The sequence below is a fragment of the Oncorhynchus clarkii genome, chromosome 20 (genome assembly GCF_045791955.1).
Source record: "Oncorhynchus clarkii lewisi isolate Uvic-CL-2024 chromosome 20, UVic_Ocla_1.0, whole genome shotgun sequence".
NCBI classification, from domain to species: Eukaryota; Metazoa; Chordata; class Actinopteri; order Salmoniformes; family Salmonidae; genus Oncorhynchus; species Oncorhynchus clarkii.
The window spans coordinates 75,220,851-75,231,189 of record NC_092166.1 but is presented as its reverse complement, the minus strand read 5'-3'; the positions used below and the strand labels follow the sequence as shown (position 1 = coordinate 75,231,189).

Genomic DNA, 10,339 nt, shown 5'->3' with positions numbered 1-10,339 from the left:
ACTATACAACAAATAATGATTTCTAAACATTGAAAACACATTTGGGACATTTATATTCCAGTATGCTAAGTATGTCTGAGGCCTGTCTAAAACAACTGTGCCCTTTCTAAAATCTACACTTAACCCCTAATATTATAGGATATTAACCAACGTGGTGGGAACTCCACATTAGATGGCTAGATCGATTTTGGACTATGGAAATACATGTAGGTACAAACCTATCACAGATTTAATTATTTATCAAAACTAAGTGACCCGTCCAGAAAAATTCCTGTTCCTAGTTCTAACCTCTAACCTTGTCAATCTAAGCCTCACTCATTGTCTCAAATCAATCAAATCAAATTATATTCGTCACAAGCTTCGTAAACAACAAGTGTAGACTAAAAGTGAAATGCTTACTTACAATGCAGAGAGAAAATATAAAAAATATTTTGAAATAATAACACAATGAGTAAGGATAACATAGCTACAGTACATGTCTAAAGTCTGGACACACCTACTCATTCAAGGGTTTTTCTTCATTTGTACTATTTTCTACATTGTCGAATAATAGTGAAGACAAAAACTATGAAATAACACATATGGAATCATGTAGTAACCAAAAAAGTGTTTAACAAATCAACAACAATTTTATATTTGAGATGTTTCATAGCCACCTTTGCCTTGATGACAGTTTTGCACACTCCATACTACAGTACTTAGTTTATATTATACTACAGTACTATAGTACTATGTTACTATGATGCTACAATACTACAATAGTATGGTCCTACAATACTACAGTAATATGGAACTAAACTACTACAATACTACAGTCCTACAATACTACAGTACTTTGGTAATATGATACCACAGTACTAAGTTACTATGGCACTACATTACTATGGTACTATTTACTACAGTACAACAACACTATGTTACTATGGTATTACAATACTACAGTACTATGTTACTATGGTACTACAGTACTATGAGACTGGGGTACTACAATATTACAGTACTATGTTACTATGGTACTACAATGCCACAGTAGTGTGTTACTACAGTACTACAGTACTGTCTTACTATGGTAATACAATACAATTACTACAGTACAACAGTACCATGTTACTGTTTTACTACAGTAAAATGGTACTACAATACTAACGTACTACAGTAATATGTTACTACATTACTATAGTACTACAAAACATACTGCACTATGGCACTACAATACTACAGTACTACAGTACTATGGTACTAAAGTACTATGGTAATACAGTACTATGGTACTACAAAACTACAGTACTATGGTACTATGGTACTACAGTACTATGGTACTAAAATACTACAGTATCATGCTACTACTGTACTATAGTACTGCAATACTACAGTACAACGGCACTATATCACTACAGTACTATGGCACCACAATACTACAGTACTATGGTACTATCTTACTACATTACTATTGTAATACAATACTACAGTACTACTGTACTATGTTACTACAGTACCAAGGTACTATAATACTACAGTACTATGGTACTATGTTACTAAAGTACTATAGTACTGCAATACAACAGCACTACGATTCAACTCTACTACAGCACGACGTTACTACAATACTACAGTACTATGGTACTGCTACTACAATACTACAGCACTATGGTACTATGTTACTACAGTGATATGGTAATGCATCACTACAGTACAATGGGACTATGTTGCTACAGTACTATATTACTACAATACTACAGTACTATGGTATTATGTTACTACGGTAGTATGGTACAACAGTACTACAGTACTATGGGACTATGTTACTACAATACTACAGTACTATGTTACTACAGTACAATGTTACTACAATACTACAGAACTATGTTACTGCAATACTACAGTACTGTGTTACTACAATACCACAGTACTATGGTGCTACAATACTACAGTACTATGTTACTGCAATACAACAGTACTATGTCACTACAGTACTGTGTTACTACAATACTACATTACTATGGTACTACAATACTACAGTACTATGGTGCAACAATACTACAGTAAAATGGGAATACGTTGCTACAATACTACATTAATATGGCACTATAATACTACAGTAATATGGTACTACAATACCACCGTACTATGGTGCTACAATACTAGAGTACTATGGTACTACAATGCTGCAGTACTATGTTACTACATTATTACAGTGCTATATTACTACAATACTACAATATGGTACTGCAGGAATATGGTACTTCAATATTTCAATACTATGTTACTGCAATTCTACGGTACTATGGTGCGGCAATACTACAATGCTATGTTACTACAATACTACAGTACTATGTTACTACACTATAGCAGTACTATGCTACTACAGTACTATGTTACTACAATTCTACAGTACTATGGTACTACAATACTATGCTAATATGTTACTACAATACTACGTTACTATGTTACTGCAAAACCACAGTACCATGTTACTGCAATATTACAGTACTATGCTACTACAATACTACAATGCTATGTTACTACAATACTACAGTACTATGTTACTACACTATAGCAGTACTATGCTACTACAGTACTATGTTACTACAATTCTACAGTACTATGGTACTACAATACTATGCTAATATGTTACTACAATACTACGTTACTATGTTACTGCAAAACCACAGTACCATGTTACTGCAATATTACAGTACTATGCTACTACAATACTACGGTGCTATGTTACTACAATACCACAGTACTATGTTACTGCAATACTACAATAGTATGTTACTACAATACTACGGTACTGTGTTACTGCAATGCTACAGTACTATGTTACTACAATACTGCAGTACTATGTTACTACAATACTACAGTACTATGTTACTACACCACTGCAGTACTATGTTACTACAATACTACAGTACTATGTTACTACACTACTACAGTACTATGTTACTACAATACTGCAGTACTGTGTTACTACAATACTACAGTGCTATGTTACAGCAATACTATGGTGCTATGGTACTACAATACTACAGTACTATGTTACTGCAATACCACAATAATATGTTACTACAATACTGCAGTACTATGTTACCACAATACTACAGTACTATGTTACTACAATACTACAGTACTATGTTACTACAATACTACAGTACTATGTTACCACAATACTGCAGTACTATGTTATTTCAATACTACAGTACTATGTTACTACAATACTGCAGTACTATGTTACTACAATGCTACAGTACTATGTTACTACAATACTACAGTGCTATGTTACTACAATACTACAGTACTATGTTACTACAATACTACAGTGCTATGTTACTACAATACTACAGTGCTATGTTACTACAATACTACAGCGCTATGTTACTACAATACTGCAGTACTATGTTACTGCAATACTACAGTGCTATGCTACTACAATACTGCAGTACTATGTTACTACAATACTACAGTGCTGTTACTACAATACTGCAGTACTATGTTACTACAATACTACAGTACTGTGTTACTACAATATTGCAGTACTATGGTACTACAACACTGCACTACTATGTTACTACAATACTACAGTGCTATGTTACTACAATACTGCAGTACTATGTTACTACAATACTACAGTACTATGTTACTACAATACTGCAGTACTATGTTACCACAATACTACAGTGCTATGCTACTACAATACTGCAGTACTATGTTACTACAATACTACACTACTATGTTACTACAATACTGCAGTAATATGTTACTACAATACTACAGTGCTATGTTACTACAATACTGCAGTACTATGTTACTACAATACTACAGTACTATGTTACTACAATACTGCAGTACTATGTTACTACAATACTACAGTGCTATGTTACTACAATACTGCAGTACTATGTTACTACAATACTACAGTGCTATGCTACTACAATACTGCAGTACTATGTTACTACAATACTACACTACTATGGTACTACAATACTGCAGTACTATGTTACTACAATACTACAGTGCTATGTTACTGCAATACTGCAGTACTATGTTACTACAATACTACACTACTCTGTTACTACAATACTGCAGTACTATGTTACTACAACACTACAGTACTATGTTACTACAATACTGCAGTACTATGTTACTACAATACTACAGTGCTATGTTACTGCAATACTACAGTACTATGTTACTACAATACTGCAGTACTATGTTACTACAATACTACAGTCCACCTCACCAGTATCTTTTCTCTTCTCTAGACTAATTGAAAGTTTGACATTTAACTGGCTGATAAATCCAAGCATACTTCTGATCAGGCCTGTAAAACGCCCATGGGAGTGTGTGTGTGTGTGTGTGTGTGTGTGTGTGTGTGTGTGTGTGTGTGTGTGTGTGTGTGTGTGTGTGCGTGTGTGCGTGCGTGTGTGCGTGTGTGTGTGTTTGTGTGCGTGCGTGCGTGCGTGCGTTTGTGTGTGTGTGTGTGTGTGTGTGTGTGTGTGTGTGTGCGCGTGTGTGTGTGTGCGTGCGTTTGTGTGTGTGTGTGTGTGTGTGTGTGTGTGCGTGCGTGCGTGCGCGTGCGTGTGTGTGTGCGTGTGTGTGGTGACGTGTACTGATGGACATCCCAGCCTGCTGATGAAGAGCAGGTGAGGGGCATAGTTGAATGACAGCCTGCTGAGCAGATATGGCTATAAAGAAGATCTGGACTGAAGCGTCCAGAAAAACCAACCAATCTCTAAACATAGTTATGAACTTGATGTTGTCCAAAAGGCTGTGTTTTTTATTTGTAAAATTGCATTGCTCTGTCCACACATGGTGAAGGAATGCCCTCGCCAAAAAGTTGCACCCTTTTCCGAAATGGACCTGCGACTCTCCCACCAGGACCCGAAATTAATAAATATATATTTTAAATATAGAGACAACTAGACCCGTTCCGTATACACCTGGTCGGATCCAGACCCGGTCCAATCAGATCCGAGTAAGGGAAGCAGCAGAAAAGTACTTTTTAAAGATATTTTATTAACCGGAGCAGATGAAACGGGAGAGGAGGGAGAGAGGCGGGGGAGAGGCGGGAGAGAGGGAGAGAGGAGGGAGAGAGGCGGGGCAGTACTGTGTGCCAGTGACATGGGGAGCAGGGAGGAGTGAGAGACTCAAGCTATAGTAGACTAATAGCTGCCTTAGCTAGGTTATTCATCATCAAATCTAATTAGGAAGAACCTGTCTTGGACTGCATGCATCATACTGTGAAGAGAAGCTAGCTAAGCTAACTAATATTAGCTAGCTAGGCTAACTGAGGCTTCAGTGCATGCGCTTTCTGATCCTACAGTTACAAACAACAACTCCATTCAGAATATTAAGTAGCAGCCTAACTGTAGGCTATTGGTTGTTGAAGCCTATCCTTCTCCTTTAAATTATAATTCCCTGAATTTAATTTCGTTTTATACTGATTAGATGTCTCCTAACTTTTGCAACACACTGAGGCTCTATAGCCTAATGCCGCTTTGAAGACTTATGACTTATGGCAAATAACAAGCTACACGCAACACGCTCCAGGATAGTGCAAAGCAAGAGAAGCACAATAAATTAGACAAATGCTTTATCTCTCTACTACAGCAGGTTAATGTATCTCTCTACTACAGCAGGTTAATGTATCTCTCTACTACAGCAGGTTAATGTCTCTCTCTACTACAGCAGGTTAATGTATCTCTCTACTACAGCAGGTTAATGTCTCTCTCTACTACAGCAGGTTAATGTCTCTCTCTCTACTACAGCAGGTTAATGTATCTCTCTACTACAGCAGGTTAATGTCTCTCTCTACTACAGCAGGTTAATGTCTCTCTCTACTACAGCAGGTTAATGTATCTCTCTACTACAGCAGGTTAATGTATCTCTCTACTACAGCAGGTTAATGTCTCTCTCTACTACAGCAGGTTAATGTCTCTCTCTACTACAGCAGGTTAATGTATCTCTCTACTACAGCAGGTTAATGTATCTCTCTACTACAGCAGGTTAATGTCTCTCTCTACTACAGCAGGTTAATGTCTCTCTCTACTACAGCAGGTTAATGTATCTCTCTACTACAGCAGGTTAATGTCTCTCTCTACTACAGCAGGTTAATGTCTCTCTCTACTACAGCAGGTTAATGTATCTCTCTACTACAGCAGGTTAATGTCTCTCTCTACTACAGCAGGTTAATGTATCTCTCTACTACAGCAGGTTAATGTCTCTCTCTCTACTACAGCAGGTTAATGTCTCTCTCTACTACAGCAGGTTAATGTCTCTCTCTACTACAGCAGGTTAATGTCTCTCTCTACTACAGCAGGTTAATGTATCTCTCTACTACAGCAGGTTAATGTCTCTCTCTCTACTACAGCAGGTTAATGTCTCTCTCTCTACTACAGCAGGTTAATGTCTCTCTCTCTACTACAGCAGGTTAATGTCTCTCTCTCTACTACAGCAGGTTAATGTATCTCTCTACTACAGCAGGTTAATGTCTCTCTCTCTACTACAGCAGGTTAATGTCTCTCTCTCTACTACAGCAGGTTAATGTATCTCTCTACTACAGCAGGTTAATGTCTCTCTCTCTCTACTACAGCAGGTTAATGTCTCTCTCTCTACTACAGCAGGTTAATGTCTCTCTCTACAACAGCAGGTTAATGTCTCTCTCTCTACTACAGCAGGTTAATGTCTCTCTCTCTACTACAGCAGGTTAATGTATCTCTCTACTACAGCAGGTTAATGTATCTCTCTACTACAGCAGGTTAATGTCTCTCTCTACTACAGCAGGTTAATGTCTCTCTCTACTACAGCAGGTTAATGTATCTCTCTACTACAGCAGGTTAATGTATCTCTCTACTACAGCAGGTTAATGTCTCTCTCTACTACAGCAGGTTAATGTCTCTCTCTACTACAGCAGGTTAATGTATCTCTCTACTACAGCAGGTTAATGTCTCTCTCTACTACAGCAGGTTAATGTCTCTCTCTACTACAGCAGGTTAATGTATCTCTCTACTACAGCAGGTTAATGTCTCTCTCTACTACAGCAGGTTAATGTATCTCTCTACTACAGCAGGTTAATGTCTCTCTCTCTACTACAGCAGGTTAATGTCTCTCTCTACTACAGCAGGTTAATGTCTCTCTCTACTACAGCAGGTTAATGTCTCTCTCTACTACAGCAGGTTAATGTATCTCTCTACTACAGCAGGTTAATGTCTCTCTCTCTACTACAGCAGGTTAATGTCTCTCTCTCTACTACAGCAGGTTAATGTCTCTCTCTCTACTACAGCAGGTTAATGTCTCTCTCTCTACTACAGCAGGTTAATGTATCTCTCTACTACAGCAGGTTAATGTCTCTCTCTCTACTACAGCAGGTTAATGTCTCTCTCTCTACTACAGCAGGTTAATGTATCTCTCTACTACAGCAGGTTAATGTCTCTCTCTCTCTACTACAGCAGGTTAATGTCTCTCTCTCTACTACAGCAGGTTAATGTCTCTCTCTACAACAGCAGGTTAATGTCTCTCTCTCTACTACAGCAGGTTAATGTCTCTCTCTCTACTACAGCAGGTTAATGTCTCTCTCTCTACTACAGCAGGTTAATGTATCTCTCTACTACAGCAGGTTAATGTCTCTCTCTCTACTACAGCAGGTTAATGTCTCTCTCTCTACTACAGCAGGTTAATGTCTCTCTCTCTACTACAGCAGGTTACTGTCTCTCTCTCTCTACTACAGCAGGTTATGTCTCTCTCTCTACTACAGCAGGTTAATGTCTCTCTCTCTACTACAGCAGGTTAATGTCTCTCTCTCTACTACAGCAGGTTAATGTCTCTCTCTCTACTACAGCAGGTTACTGTCTCTCTCTCTCTACTACAGCAGGTTATGTCTCTCTCTCTACAACAGCAGGTTATGTCTCTCTCTCTACTACAGCAGGTTAATGTCTCTCTCTCTCTACAACAGCAGGTTATGTCTCTCTCTCTACAACAGCAGGTTATGTCTCTCTCTCTACAACAGCAGGTTAATGTCTCTCTCTCTCTCTCTACTACAGCAGGTTACTGTCTCTCTCTCTCTACTATAGCAGGTTAATGTCTCTCTCTCTCTACTACAGCAGGTTAATGTCTCTCTCTCTACTACAGCAGGATAATGTCTCTCTCTTTCTCTCTCTCTCTCTCTCTCTCTCTCTCTCTCTACAACAGCAGGTTAATGTCTCTCTCTCTCTCTACAACAGCAGGTTATGTCTCTCTCTCTACTACAGCAGGTTAATGTCTCTCTCTCTACTACAGCAGGTTAATGTCTCTCTCTCTACAACAGCAGGTTAATGTCTCTCTCTCTCTACTACAGCAGGTTAATGTCTCTCTCTCTCTACTACAGCATGTTAATGTCTCTCTCTACTACAGCATGTTAATGTCTCTCTCTACTACAGCAGGTTAATGTCTCTCTCTCTACTACAGCAGGTTAATGTCTCTCTCTACAACAGCAGGTTAATGTCTCTCTCTCTACTACAGCAGGTTAATGTCTCTCTCTCTACTACAGCAGGTTAATGTCTCTCTCTCTACTACAGCAGGTTAATGTATCTCTCTACTACAGCAGGTTAATGTCTCTCTCTCTACTACAGCAGGTTAATGTCTCTCTCTCTACTACAGCAGGTTAATGTCTATCTCTCTACTACAGCAGGTTACTGTCTCTCTCTCTCTACTACAGCAGGTTATGTCTCTCTCTCTACTACAGCAGGTTAATGTCTCTCTCTCTACTACAGCAGGTTAATGTCTCTCTCTCTACTACAGCAGGTTAATGTCTCTCTCTCTACTACAGCAGGTTACTGTCTCTCTCTCTCTACTACAGCAGGTTATGTCTCTCTCTCTACAACAGCAGGTTATGTCTCTCTCTCTACTACAGCAGGTTAATGTCTCTCTCTCTCTACAACAGCAGGTTATGTCTCTCTCTCTACAACAGCAGGTTATGTCTCTCTCTCTACAACAGCAGGTTAATGTCTCTCTCTCTCTCTCTACTACAGCAGGTTACTGTCTCTCTCTCTCTACTATAGCAGGTTAATGTCTCTCTCTCTCTACTACAGCAGGTTAATGTCTCTCTCTCTACTACAGCAGGATAATGTCTCTCTCTTTCTCTCTCTCTCTCTCTCTCTCTCTCTCTCTCTACAACAGCAGGTTAATGTCTCTCTCTCTCTCTACAACAGCAGGTTATGTCTCTCTCTCTACTACAGCAGGTTAATGTCTCTCTCTCTACTACAGCAGGTTAATGTCTCTCTCTCTACAACAGCAGGTTAATGTCTCTCTCTCTCTACTACAGCAGGTTAATGTCTCTCTCTCTCTACTACAGCATGTTAATGTCTCTCTCTACTACAGCATGTTAATGTCTCTCTCTACTACAGCAGGTTAATGTCTCTCTCTCTCTACTACAGCAGGATAATGTCTCTCTCTCTACTACAGCAGGTTAATGTCTCTCTCTCTACAACAGCAGGTTAATGTCTCTCTCTCTCTACTACAGCAGGTTATTGTCTCTCTCTCTCTACAACAGCAGTTTAATGTCTCTCTCTCTCCACAACAGCAGGTTAATGTCTCTCTCTCTCTCTACAACAGCAGGTTATGTCTCTCTCTCTACTACAGCAGGTTACTGTCTCTCTCTCTCTACTACAGCAGGTTATGTCTCTCTCTCTACAACAGCAGGTTATGTCTCTCTCTCTACTACAGCAGGTTAATGTCTCTCTCTCTACAACAGCAGGTTATGTCTCTCTCTCTACAACAGCAGGTTATGTCTCTCTCTCTACAACAGCAGGTTAATGTCTCTCTCTCTCTCTCTACTACAGCAGGTTACTGTCTCTCTCTCTCTACTATAGCAGGTTAATGTCTCTCTCTCTCTACTACAGCAGGTTAATGTCTCTCTCTCTACTACAGCAGGATAATGTCTCTCTCTTTCTCTCTCTCTCTCTCTCTCTCTCTCTCTCTCTCTCTCTACAACAGCAGGTTAATGTCTCTCTCTCTACTACAGCAGGTTAATGTCTCTCTCTCTACAACAGCAGGTTAATGTCTCTCTCTCTCTACTACAGCAGGTTAATGTCTCTCTCTCTCTACTACAGCATGTTAATGTCTCTCTCTACTACAGCAGGTTAATGTCTCTCTCTCTCTAATACAGCAGGATAATGTATCTCTCTCTACTACAGCAGGTTAATGTCTCTCTCTCTACAACAGCAGGTTAATGTCTCTCTCTCTCTACTACAGCAGGTTATTGTCTCTCTCTCTCTACAACAGCAGTTTAATGTCTCTCTCTCTCCACAACAGCAGGTTAATGTCTCTCTCTCTCTACAACAGCAGGTTATGTCTCTCTCTCTAC

General features: G+C 39.2%; 1 protein-coding gene across 1 annotated transcript in view; it reads right to left on the bottom strand.

The window, feature by feature from the left end:
- The window catches only part of LOC139375688 (inactive heparanase-2-like), a 261,838-nt gene that overhangs the window by 73,668 nt on the left and 177,831 nt on the right, over window positions 1-10,339 (bottom strand). The window lies entirely within an intron of this gene.